Source organism: Eumetopias jubatus, unplaced genomic scaffold (genome assembly GCF_037043125.1).
Source record: "Eumetopias jubatus isolate StellerSeaLion01/CBP00866 unplaced genomic scaffold, mEumJub1_p1.0 scaffold_15, whole genome shotgun sequence".
NCBI lineage: Eukaryota > Metazoa > Chordata > Mammalia > Carnivora > Otariidae > Eumetopias > Eumetopias jubatus.
In genome coordinates, this window is record NW_028274821.1 from 66,302,608 (window position 1) to 66,316,713 (window position 14,106).

Consider the following 14,106-nt stretch of genomic DNA (forward strand, 5'->3'; position numbering starts at 1 on the left):
CTCAGCTAATTTTTCAATAAAATAACTGGAATATATAAACTGTGCACATAATTTCCCTGTAAATAGTGATTGGAAGGCAGAATTATTATACTTTTTAGCAATACCATTTTTCTGGATGTTCCAGAAACTTCCTAGCAAATATAATTATTCAGCAAATATTTATTTGGGGCAGTAATTTCAAGGTCCTATGAGAGCCACAAAAATAAAAAGAGAACCCCCATCTTTAAGGAAAAAAAAGTGATACCAAGCTAAAAGAATGCTGTACAAATTATAATATAGAGGGTGGTATAAGGAATACAAACATCCGTGCAAAAAGATGAAGTACTGCAAGAAGATATATGTACGTATTACAATGAGGACATGAAAGGAAAAAGCCATTGCAACATGTTTAGAAGATAGAGGGGATTCTTAGTAGGGAAGGCTTAACTCATTCTTGAAATTTATGTCGGTTTTAGGCAATTGGTCTTAGAGAAGATATTCTAGCTAAGGCAAAGGACATGTGAAAAGTCACAAGATTATGAACAGGGATGGAAATCGTAGGACCTTACAGTTAATTTGGTATATCATGATGCATAAATCTGGGGACAAACAAGGAATGAGTTTGGAAGGACCGTCTGTGGCCAATCTGGATTTTAGCCTGAAGGATACTGGTTTCAGTATGCCGAAGGACAATGTATTTATTTGGAACTTTAGTAAGATCACTATAGCCAGTGGGTAGTGAAGTGAAGGCAGCAGGAATAATAAACAGACTGGTAAATTACCATGGAAGTTAAAATTTAGAGCTTCCCAATTCATGTCCTAGGCTTTACAAGTGGCAGAATGATCAACTCTGTCACCTGAAACTATCTTACTGACACTGCCATTAAAACAGTTTATGTACCCCTGCACACAACAGACAGGTTCATAGGAAGTAATATTACTAGATGCCCAGCACACCCATCTAATTCCTACTCTCTAGAAACTATTTCCATCAGTCCATGCTGGTTTTTCTGGGGACCCTATATGCAGGTACTTGAACAAATGCCACATGAAGGAGTAATGGACTTTAATTAAAAAATAACAAAATTACACCAAAATAACAGAAATAACAAGGACAAACATAGAGAAAAGGTGACACTAATAGAGTGACCATAAGCAGTGACCACAGTCTGAAAGGAAAAATCAAAATAAATAGAAAGAGGATGGAGGGCGGCTTACTTACACTGACAAAATCAGGAAGATCTTAGATTTGTACTTCTCTCTTACTTTTAGACTTCAAAGACAATATGCTCAGATTTATCTGGAATTCACTGGTCTACCACATGAATTTGTTTCTACACGTTCCACTGTCACTATCTAATTTGCAAAAATAGCCAAGAGGAGAGTACTTAATACAAATGTAGTTTAGAGAGGGAGTAGATTAAAAGTGCAATGTACAGATCCAGGGTGTAAACTAGTACCCTTATAAAAGTAGACTGCCCTGAGAAAGGGAAGATACAGTAACTGCGAAAGAATGAGAAATACTGTGATAGTTGAGATATGTGGACTCAGAGACCTAGGCTTATTCATCTTTGTATTTCAATGCCTAACATAATTCCAGGCACATAGACGGTGCTTAACAAAGGTTCATTGAATCAATGAATTGGGAACGTTCTTTAGCATACTGAATGAACCCCAAAGCACATACTATGATTGCATTATTTTTATTGTGTTGGGGAAGAGGGGAAAGATAGAGAGAGTAGGTGCCACAAGTTTAATGAAATTGGATTTGTCCAACCTGGTTAGTACAGTTTTTGTTCTGTTTTGTTTTGCTGTAAGTATTGCACATAAGTTTAAAATAGTCATTACCAAGTGGCTTTAGAACTCTAGAGAATAGGATATTACTATTTCTTTAAATACAAAATATGCCATGCTGTCTTTCATTTGCCCTTTAAGATTCATTCTTCATCTTTCTCATCTGACTGCCCCAGAAAACTGACCTGTATTGATTAAATTGGCTGGTTCTCTTGCCTTCTGGCTTCCTGTTGGATTTGGCCAAAGGGGAGCACCATTAAAAAATGTCAACAAGGGGAAGGAGATAAGATCACAGTTCATGTGCCTCTGGCACTTGTCCTGCAGGTCATCTAGGACTATTAGGGGGTTGCCTTACCTTCTGTCTTTTCCTGCCTAAGGGGGACACACAGCCTCACTATTGCTAGCCCAAATTACTGCAGTATCCTTATGATTTCCTTACAACCTACAGAAATGCTTTACCATACTCTCTGCAAATTATTCAGTTCTATTTTGATATTCATTTCCTGGTGGATACATGTGATAATCAATAATAATCTATCTAATTTGGTATTAATTTGGTAAAATAGTCAATATGTCTATAATTGATCTATTTTAAAACATACACAAATAGAGCTATTAAAACTATGGTATTTTTTACTTTTAGAATCTAGTCTCATTTATTAACTTAAATTCCTCATTTAATGGCTGACAATTTATCAAAAGATACAGAAACATATAATCTTAGCAGGGATTATGTGAGAAATCAATAATGTTTGCTGCTAAGAATAGAAAATATACCTAGATAGAAATAACTGAAAGCAGTGCATTCAGTTTCATAAGTAGACATTTATGAATGAGTTTAATAGAGAGAACAAGTGTAAACTATTCCAGATAGGATATGATTATTATCCTTATTATGAATAAGGATATGATTCATAACACTCAAGCTCACTGGTTTCAGGTTATCTGTCTTCAAATACATAAAAATAGAAATTTATAAATTTGTGGATTTATAAAAGTTATGAATTTATTTACAGAAATAAAAATGTTTTCTTAATTTTTAAGGAAAATCATCTTGGGAAGTTTAGTATTAGGGCAGAAATGATATTAAAAGAAGGTATAAAAGATAAACCATTTCTAGAACATTTTATATGTATATATATATAAATCTTTACAAAGAAAATTATAGTTTAGATGAGTGTTATTCACTTTTTCATATTAAAGCAAGTTTCATTTTGATTTTTAAAATTTAAACTTATTTATTTTAAGATAACTATAAGTTGTATGTATAAATCCACATACAGTTATAAACAAAATACAGAGAGTATTCCATATATCCTTTACCTAGTTTCTCCCAGTAGTAACAAATTGAAAAAATGTAGTGCAGTATCACAACCAGAATATTGACATTGATACAGTCCACATCTTATTCCAGTTTCCCCAATTTAATCGTACTTGTGTGTATATGTGTGTGTATCTAAATTTAAATATTGGTATTGCTACAGGGCTTTCCTGCCAATTTTTGGTTACCATCAGACCAAATTCAGCATGAAAACTGAAGGCCACTAGAATAAAGGCACTTGAATGAATGACATTTTATTTTGAAAGATTAAAAACATTATTTATTCAATAAGCACTTTCGTTTTCTTTTCAACATATATATCATCACAGTGAATGTTTTCATTGAATTAAACTTGATAAATAGTAGATTATTTCATGATTTACTTCTTTTGAAGAATCAGAAGTAAAGATAATTGTAGAAATTGGAAATAATTGTAAATTTATCTTTGCCAAAATATTTAAGAGACTTCTGCATACAATATTGATAGGAAACTAATTCACTCCTCCCATACCCTGATCACTATCGAAATTAATATCAGAAATATAAGAATCAAGGAGAATCACAAATGGCCCTCAAACTTAGAAAACTATTCATCCATATGCCAGAATATTTTATTTATAGAAAATAAAAGTAGGAAATGTGCTAATTTGTAGTTACTTCTCCTGAAGAAGGAGAGAAAATGGTAGATATACAAAGCCTCATTAATGTCCCAGATTGTAAGGAGTAAGTACTGAAGGAGACGGTAAGCCAATAGAAGCTCTCTATTATCTGCCTAGATAGCCAGCATTTGAAAACAGTTTTTCTTAGGAGGCTATGTGTAATGCAGCAACAGCTAATCTAAGGCAAAGAGCAGTAATGAGATTGTCTTTGATTTGGCAGTACTGTTATCCTAGAACAATGGAAACGAAGCTAGGCATAGACACAAATTTTAACTGATGTAATGCCTGGGCCAAAAATTCCAGAATGTGCAAAATTGGCTCCTTATACATTACACATAAAACCTTCATCAAACATTGAACTCTTGTCAAACATCTTGTGCTAAGACTACCTATGGCTCAAACTCCATTAGAGTTGGTACAATACTGAGATAGTAATGTAAGTTTATATCAACTAACCACTTAATCTAACATACACTGAGTAGGGTCTAATGGTAACCAGGTGCACTGTGATGTTGGCAAAGAATTTCATTTCCCTTGTTTTTGGGAAGATATCAAAGTCATAAAAAGCTCTGTTTATTTACGGAGGAGTAAGTTTTAGAACAAAAAACAACAAAGTGCCTGGAGCACTTAAAAAATTGTCCATCATAAAATCCAGAAAATGTGTGGGGTGCCTGGGTGGCTCAGTCGTTAAATGTCTGCCTTCAGCTCAGGTCATGATCCAGAGTCCTGGGATCGAGCCCCGCGTCAGGCTCCCTGCTCAGCAGGAAGCCTTCTTCTCCCTCTCCCACTCCCCCTGCTTGTGTTCCCTCTCTCGCTGTATCTCTGTCAAATAAATAAATAAAATCTTTTTTAAAAAATCCAGAAAATGTGTTAGTTAAGATTCAGTAAATAGAAATTATATTTAAAAGTTACTGTAGTAGAAAAAAAAGAAGAGCTTCTCAATGGTTTGAGGAATCAGTGGAGGGAATAACAGAAATCAAATTGAAAGGTTACGATGTAAGATAGGATATTATAAGGTAAAACTGAAGAATTAATACATGGAAAACTTCCAGGTAATGATGATTTACCAAGTAAGTGGTATGAGATGACTTAAGTAGATTGGAGGTGAAGCTCAATAGAGTTGAGAACAAGGAAGCCAGAGAATCGGGTGTGGATAGGCTAGCCTTGAGGTCACTGAAGGTACTGTAAAAAGAATTAATGTCGAAAGTAAACTGAGAGCCAGAAATGAGAGTAAATTGTAGGACATCAGATGGCAGCAATAGAGACAAGTTAGAAAGTAGTGCTGGAGACCATAAGCCCCAGATAGTTTTCATATTCAGGTGAAGAAGGAGGCATAGATTGAAGAGTCTGTCAAGTACACAGTAATATTAATATGACTGACATATCATAGGTGTGCATTGTATGGCAGCTAATATTATTGTTGTTTTTGTCATAAAGTAGGATATCAAGTGGTCTATATTTTATTAATAAAATGATTTTTTTTCCTTAAGGGCATTTTAAATGTATTGTGGAGCTGCCAAGGTAACATAAAAAAAGAATGAGTGTACACTAAATATAATAATTGGTGGTAATCCAAATCAAGTGCACATCTCTTTTAGAAAGTCATTCAATACTACTTTCATTTCAAAATGCCCAAAGATGTTGTCACAGTTCATAATCTGAATAATATAATACTAGGAAATTATTAAATAAACTTTAAACACCTATAGATATTTTTTCAAGGCAAGAGATGGGGATGGGGTGATACTATTATGCATTATTTTAAAGGCACATATAACTCTGCTAAAAAAATACAACAGTATGATTTAGGCTACTGATATTCTTGCTGTACCACATACCAAGGATGTGATTGGCCTTTTCAGATATTCAAAGGTATGATTGAATTAATTTAACCCGTTTCACAAATTCTCTCTCTTTATCGTGGCATATATGGAGTATAACAATGCACATAACTACCATATTTCTAGGACAATGGTTATTGTAAAGCATTCTCTATCCTGTGCCTCTCAAAAAAAAAAAAGAGAGAGAGAGAGCGAGAGAGAGAGGCTAGATAGAAGTGGGTTCCAATCTGCCTGGGTTCATATTTTGGCTTTACTTCTTACTAACTGTATAATTATTATGTGGTTTACTTAGCTTTTTGAGACTTCAATTTCCTCACTTTTAAAATGGAGTTATTATAGTGATGTGTAATGAAAGAATCACTTTTCCTCCCTATCTGGTATATAATACCAATAGTGTATGTGATATATAATACTAGTAGGATAAGATGTATAGTAGCACTCAGTAAATGTTAAGATGCATTACATTATTGCCATCATTGTCATTATCATCATCATTATAAAGAAAAAAAACTGGGATATCAGGAAGTTTGAAAAGATGGTGATATGTCTCATACAGTGAATATTAGATGCTAGTGACTTAACAAATATCTGATTTAATCCTTACAGTAACCATATAAGGTAGTTATTATTATACCATTTTACAGGTAGAGAAATTAAAGCTTACTGAATCTGGATCAAATGAATTATAGACACCACGCTTTTCCCCCTTGTGTTGTTTGACCTTATTGTTTTCATTGAGACTTCCACTTTGATTAGTTGATTTAATTCCATATAGAAAATGATGTTTTATTTGCTCTCCTAACTCATAATTCTTGGAGTACTTGATTCTGCTAGGTTATGTTATGCTCTTAGCTTTTAAAGAGGGAATATAAAATAGGGATATTAACTTCAATTTTTAGTCATGCCAATCTAGAGATCAACTAAACATACAATTTTTAATGCTTTGTGATAGAATCTCTGGTGGTTGGAACATCACCGTATTTTTTGTTATTTTTGTGTATGGAAGCAATTGGAATGCTTGCAATTGCAATGACTTTGCAATGACCTTGGTTTCCTTGCAATGACATTGATTTCTAGTTTGTTCGTTTTCTACAATATTAAAATTGCTTGTATAAACTAAATTAACTTCCAGTTTAAATAGTATTTCCAACTGTTACTGATTGCAGTTAAGAAATGGACTGGTAGTCCATACTATTCCTTACAATCTTTATCTTCCAAAAATATTCTTTGTATCTCTAATAAAATTGGTAGCTTTTAAAGGAATCCCGATAATCTAATGTAGTCCTGTTTTTGTATACTTAAGGTAACATATTCACACTATCTGTGCCACCACCTTTAAGTTCTTTGTGCTTTTTTGACATATATGTTTAATATTCCAACTCTAGGCCATTTTGCAACCCTAAGACAAGTAAATCGGAGAGATACAGAGATAGGTGCAACACATCACAACCACATCTACCAGCTCTTCCACTAAGCAGACCAGTTAGGGTGTGTGTGTGTGTATGTGTGTGTGTGTGTGTGTGTGTGTGTGTGTGTGTGTTGTATACATGTTGTATGGGGAGACCTGTATACATCTTCACAAAAGAGCTGGTGAGGAGGCTAAAGAGGTGAAGCACAGGGATTTTTAAACAGTGAAATCATAATATATGATACTGTAGAGGTGATTACAAGACAGTAGACATTTGTCAAGAACCATAAAACTTTATAGTACACAGAACTTTACCACTTTATTTTTTTTTAAAGATTTTATTTATTTATTTGAGAGAGAGAATGAGAGACAGAGAGCATGAGAGGGAGGAGGGTGAGAGGAGGGTGAGAAGGAGAAGCAGACTCTCTGCTGAGCAGGGAGCCCGATGTAGGACTCGATCTCGGGACCCCAGGATCATGACCTGAGCTGAAGGCAGTCGCTTAACCAACTGAGCAACCCAGGTGCCCCAAACTTTACCACTTTAAATAAACCTTGATGTATTCAAATTTTAAAAATCAGTAAGAAGGCTGGGGAATCTCAGGATGGAATGCAGGATGTTACAAAATGATCTAAATGTAGTACAATGTATAAAACAACATCACTGAAGGGACCGGAAATAAGGTACTGACTTAAGTAACTTTTGAAATGAGTGGGATCTGTAAGACTAAAGACAAAGGAACTTCATATGACCCCATTGATAAAGTTGTTTTTTGTGGGAGTATGGATTGATTAATAGTTCAGAAATCACTGTACATGTATATTACAATTAGACAATTAAGTAAATGAATGCAAGTGGTAGGAGTCTGATGTCTCGTTGGAGTAAGAGATTACAGATAAGAGAGAGGAGTAGGCTACAATGTTCCATGTGCTAATGGATTACAGATGGAGACATCAGTATGGACACTTGTTTAACTTAATATAGGTATATGTGTGGAGAGTGGAGGGTTGGTGCATATACATGGGTTAGTATACACAAATGTATCTCCTGGCTTTGTCAGCTGAGAGGACCTAGAAGCAATGACCACCCAATAACAATGAGCATATGCAGAATCTAGATCTTGGATTCAAACACTATACTCTAATAAGAGGAAACAGGGCTCCTTAGAGAAATCATTGATCCTACAACTGATACTGGGGCAGGAATTACACAAAATGAGCCTGCGGCATCTGGTAGTGACAGAAAGTAAGAATCACTAAAAATAATAGTAACAATAATGAGAGTGTGTCAGTGGTATCCAAGAGTCAACTGAAAGAGCTCCCAAAGGTAAAAGCTGGAACAATCTAAACAACTAAATGAGAAAAATAGTATTGGATTGTAACTGAAAATATAAAATAAATATCCATGAGTCCATACTGATATAAGTAGATAAATGGGGAAGACTAATCTCCCATGCAGAAACTTTCCAAATAATTTATGTAGATATTCCATTGTTACGGAGGTGAAGTATAATTTCCTATTCTTTAAGAGGGAACTGACCATAATGACTTTCTTCCAAAGAATACAGCATGAAAAGGGAGAGGGGAAATTAGCTTTAAATATGACAAGAGAGAAATGTGATTACTAGCTCAGGCCAGGTGATCAAGGTTAATATCAACAGTGAAAGTCATATTGATACTCTTGACATGTGATGAGGATGGCACTCGACCTCTGTGATCTTCTTCCCCGAAACATTACTCCAATCTAATCATGAGATGAATAGGAGACAAAACTCAGTTGTGAGACATTTTACAAATTACCTGACTAGTACTCCTTAAAACTGTCAAGGTCATAAAAAACAAGGAAAATCTGAGAAAGTGTCACAGCCAAGAAGAGCTTTAGGAGACATAACAAAGAAATATGATTTCCTAAATGGGATTCTAGAACATAAAAATGACATTAATGAAAATCTGAGGAAATCTGAATAAAATACAAACTTTTGTTAATAATAAAGTATTAATTTTGGTTAATTAATTATAACAAATGTACCATCCTATGAAAGATGTAACTAATGGGACTACTGGGTATGGGGTATACAGGAACTCTGTGTGCTCTTTTTACAATAATTCTAAAACTTCTGAAATGCTTATTTAGAACACTAATAGTCCCTAATAGAGTTTCTGATTCACCAAATTTCCCCTTAAATACTTAAAAAGACGTGAAACAATTGTAAAACCTGGCAATACCATATCCATAATTCTGGAGCAATTGCTAAAAAGGGACTGATAGATTCAAACAGAAGCCCTCAATCTTGGAGCCTCCCAAAAAAAGAGAAAATGCCTTGTTAAAAAAATGATTATTCTTTCCACCAGATCTGCTCCCCCACCCCACCTATCTTCATTTTTACCTTCAACCTTCCCTGCATCATAAATTCAAGATTTGAGCAGAACAGATCATTTCTAAGCCTTCCCTGCAGTCTGAGGCTGTTACTTTTTGAGAAAACCAAAGTGTTCTGTCTTCACTACCTTTTATCCCACATTCACTTAGGCAATGCAGCTATCCAAAAACAAAACTGGAATAATTAATTGCATTTTCCTGTGAATTAGATTACTTTTTAAGTAGTGAAAGAGACATAAAATACACTAAATGAATACCAGAATTTGAGAATTTTCAGGTAATCACTCCAAAATATAGAAATTCTGAACTTGCTAATAGGAAATAGCATAACTGCCTTTGATAAAAGCCCAATCCAAAGTGGAAATTGAAAAGTAAGCGGTTTCATTAGTATGCCCTTAATTCCAGATCTGTGAAAGTTTTTCAGAGAGGCCTCAAAGTCAAACCACACTCCTGCCTGTTGTCATATACTGGCTATGAGTGAATTCTTACGAAGAAAAAAAAATAGAAAATAAAAATAGGCCATTAAAAATTGCAACAATGGGAAATGAAAAATACCTTAAGGTCTTAATGCAACAACATACTTCTAAAACTTACCCACTGTAGCATCAAGTAGTAGATTCCTTGAAACTGTTTCCATCCTCGATAGAATGCAAGAAGATATGATTTCTATCAAATAGAAACAGAAAACTCAAAAAGGAGAACAGAATGAGATGACAAGTGTACAAATAACAGGAAGAGGAGGAAAGATGAAGGAAATTATATAAGAAAGAATTGCAAAATACCTAAGAACATACCATTAAATTAAAGTCTATATTGAAGGTAAAAATTAAAGGTCAGAAGTCACAAGACTTTGCCAGATTGTGGTTCAAACTACAGGTCCTACATTTCAACAGAATTCATTGAGAATTTGAATCAAGAGATAAACAAAAATATTGCGCCAAATATATAGAAGATAAATAATTTTTTATAAATGCTTATCATAAAAACAATATCCAGGTAAAGTAAAATTCTGTTTAGGGAAATAATCTGCAAATTTTCACCATAAAATTGAATTTTCTGGCAATTTGCTTTTCAGTAGATATCTTGTCGAATTTTACTTAACTATGCGGTTTTCCTGTTATTTCCTATGAACTATACTTACTTCAAGGCTCTCCTTGCTGTAATTTTTTTATAGGTTTACTGTCAGAAATTTTGCTTACTTAATGTATATTTGTTATAGAATTTACACATATTTAATAACATACTTTTGACTCAAGTATGGCTTTTTTGATTTTATTATAATTAATGCAACCAATTTAAATAATGTGTAGCACATTTCAGAGTTAGTGAATCCATCTCTAAGATTTGTCCCATTAACTAGATTTATGCCAGAAAAAAAAGGGAAATTATAGCAAAATTATTTAAAAAATTGAATTCAGGAAATTTACTTCTTATCTATGAAAGAAAAAAATAGAGCAGTGAAATCAATCAGTTATATAGAGGGAAAACATGAAAATAATTCAGAATAAAAAAGCAAATCAATGAAAATTAAGAGAAGAGATTTCATACAAGATGTACAAATACAGATACAAAATTTAAAATATTGTTTCTTAATAAAGTCTGAAAGCAAATATAAACCTTTATAAAACATTTGTTATATATTATTTTCATTTACATAAAAAGAATTTTTTTTGACAGGACTTAGTGTTTTTATCAATATACCAGCAAATATAATTAAAAATACCTATCCAAGAAATTTTTTAAATTAAATTAGCTTTATTTTTATTTTAAAACTAAAATGTTATTAACAAGTCAACAATACAGAAAATTATAAACAAAATATAAAATTTCATTCCTAAAATTACTAGTCTTGTACTGTCTGTATATTTTGATGGATTTCTATGTATACCCTAACAGACACATATTTCCAAATTAGGATAATAGTTAACATATTCCTTGTGCTATGTTAACCACTATTTTTAAATTAGCAAAATATCATGAACATGTTTCTATTTTAATAACTTATAGAATTAATATCACAGTGTTTGATAGTCTCTTAAGTGTTAGATTATAGGGTCTTCTGCATTTTTTGCCATCTTGAACAGTATTATATTGTGCAGTGTGAGAATATATAAAGTGATGAACAAACATGGTGTTGAGGAATGGTGAGTAATATGTACAGTGTATATACATTTATTTTAAGTTTTATGGAATGTAGGATGAGGGTGTCAACAAATGTAGAAAAATAAGTTTCAACCAAATTGTGAAAAGATTATCTGCTGTAAAATTGAACAATATCAAAAAAGGCTGAAAGTCTGACTCATGTTAATCTTGGGTATAATTATTTCCCAATTTATTTTTATGTAAGTGTGCCATTTTTTCACATATTTTCTTCTTCTTTTAAGATCTGATCTAATTTATTTGTGTAAATTACTCTAGCATTTCTGTTTTGGGTGCAAATATGTATTTGTGTAGTGCCGCAATAAGTAACCATAATCACCTTACCTTAGTTTTGCAAAATGATAAATTATACTCTAACTTGGAAAATTCCACAACTTAGAGCTAGTCATTCTACATGACTTACCCATGCCAAAGAAGTTTTATTTCTTAGAATCTGTAAAAATGATAATGTAAAGTGTGTTCAGTTGCAATCATTTCCAAATTTACGTCCTGGGGAGGCATTTTATTCTGAGGTAATTATAATCACTTTTTTCAAATAACTGATTAGACACTATTTCATCTTCCTGAGAAATACAGGGGCTGCCTTGTTAAACTACTTTTGAAAATGAGAGCTATAAGTGAGGTGAAGTGGAGTGATTCTAAAGTTCTGAAGTACTTTAGTTTTGAAATTAAAGATTCTCTAAACCTGCCATTTTTGCACTTCATTAAGCAGTTTAGAGAATAATTATAATGCATTTTTTAAAATTAACTTTCTAGGCTCATGTCAATTTTTGATTGTGGAATTCAGGCAAAATATGCTAAGTTGCTCCAGCTCCAATCTCATCAAAACAAATATATAGTAAGTTATCAAGAAATACTTAGAGTGTGGAGGTGTAGTTTAGAGAGAGACTTTAAGGTATATATTTTTTATATTTGGATAACTTGAGTCAATAGATGAAACTAGTTGCTATATGCTACAGAGGTAGCCAATTAATGAAATAATCCTTCTGTTTAGGGAACTAATAAATATTGATAGGAGTACCTTAGCACAAAAATCCTCAGTAGATTGTATTGATATTAATTTCAGCTCTGACATAAATTAAGGGGTCAGAGATCTACATTGAAATTTGATAGGTTTTAAACTCGGAATCGTGTATGCTTGTCATAACAATAAACATAGAACATTTAAATATTTTATAATTAAGTCAAGGTTAAATTCAAGCTTGGCTTATAAAATCTTTAGGCAAATGACTTTGTTAAATAACTCTCAATAATGGTGCATATTTTAAAAAAGCTTCTAATGTGTGAAATAATTAAAAATCAGAAACATTTATAAATATTGTTGTAGAAATTACGAATATTAAGATTATGATTTTATCTATAGTTTAACATTAGTGAATTTTTAACCTTAAGGTTAAAAACAAAAAGTAAACATTTTTTTACTTTTAGTGTGTTGGTTTGTAAATAGTGAGAAAGTAAATATCTCCAAAATAGTTGGAGATATGAGCACACCTGAGCTACAGAAGCCAAGAGAGTTAACGATAATACCATGGTTATATTAATGCTTTTATTTTCCCTTCTAGACCCTACATTGCTTATTGAAATAATTGAGTAGTTGTCTATTAGCCATATAATGTTATTCTTCAATTACTTATTATTGAATTAATATGTTGCTATGAACACCAAAAAAATTTAAATTTCAAAAGTTTATTTACAAATAATTGAAGTGAGAAGGTAAGTACATTCACAGAATCTTAAAGTTTATTTTATTTAACTAGTATGTCTCTTTATATGTATTTGAACACACTTAAAGAAACAGATGAAACCAAATGTTGAAGGGGACTTCTATTTCATGTTTTGACCATAGTCCCAAATATGAGGATAATAATCATTAAGTATATATATGTTCCAGAGAGAACACCAAGAAAAGATAGGACTCTGGCACTACATGCAACCATTTGGTTATATCTGACATATATATAGTTAAAGAAAAAAAGGAGGCCAGATTCCATGTTTATGGGTTTCACTTTATATTATTTGTTAAATTGTGCAATTATGTTTATTTATTTGTGTATGTTGATTATTTTGCAATATAAATTTTTTAAAAAGTTGGCAATAAAGCAACTTCTTGTTTGTACTCTACTGAGTTTATTCAGTAACTTAGTGTTACACATATTTAAAACTGCATACCTGAATAGTGGACATTTGATCGGCCATGAATAGAAAATAGCTTCACAGGGGCGCCTGGGTGGCTCAGTTGTTAAGCTTCTGCCTTCGGCTCAGGTCTCTCTCTGTCAAAATAAATAAGATCTTAAAAAAAAAAAAAGAAAATAGCTTCACAGTGTGTAGTTTTCCTCACAGAACCACACTTAACTGAGAGAAAGGTTAACTAATTCTGTCAATTACTACACATAAAGACTTCTCTGCTATGCTAAACACTGAACACTCACGGCTAGTGGGCTACTCTTCACTAACCTGGATACTTCTGTGCCACCAGTTATAAAAGCATACAAAAACTAGTTAAGTTTGATTACAGAGTAGCTGTTATTTTTATTATACTTATTAATAAAAATATATGGTTTCATTATATG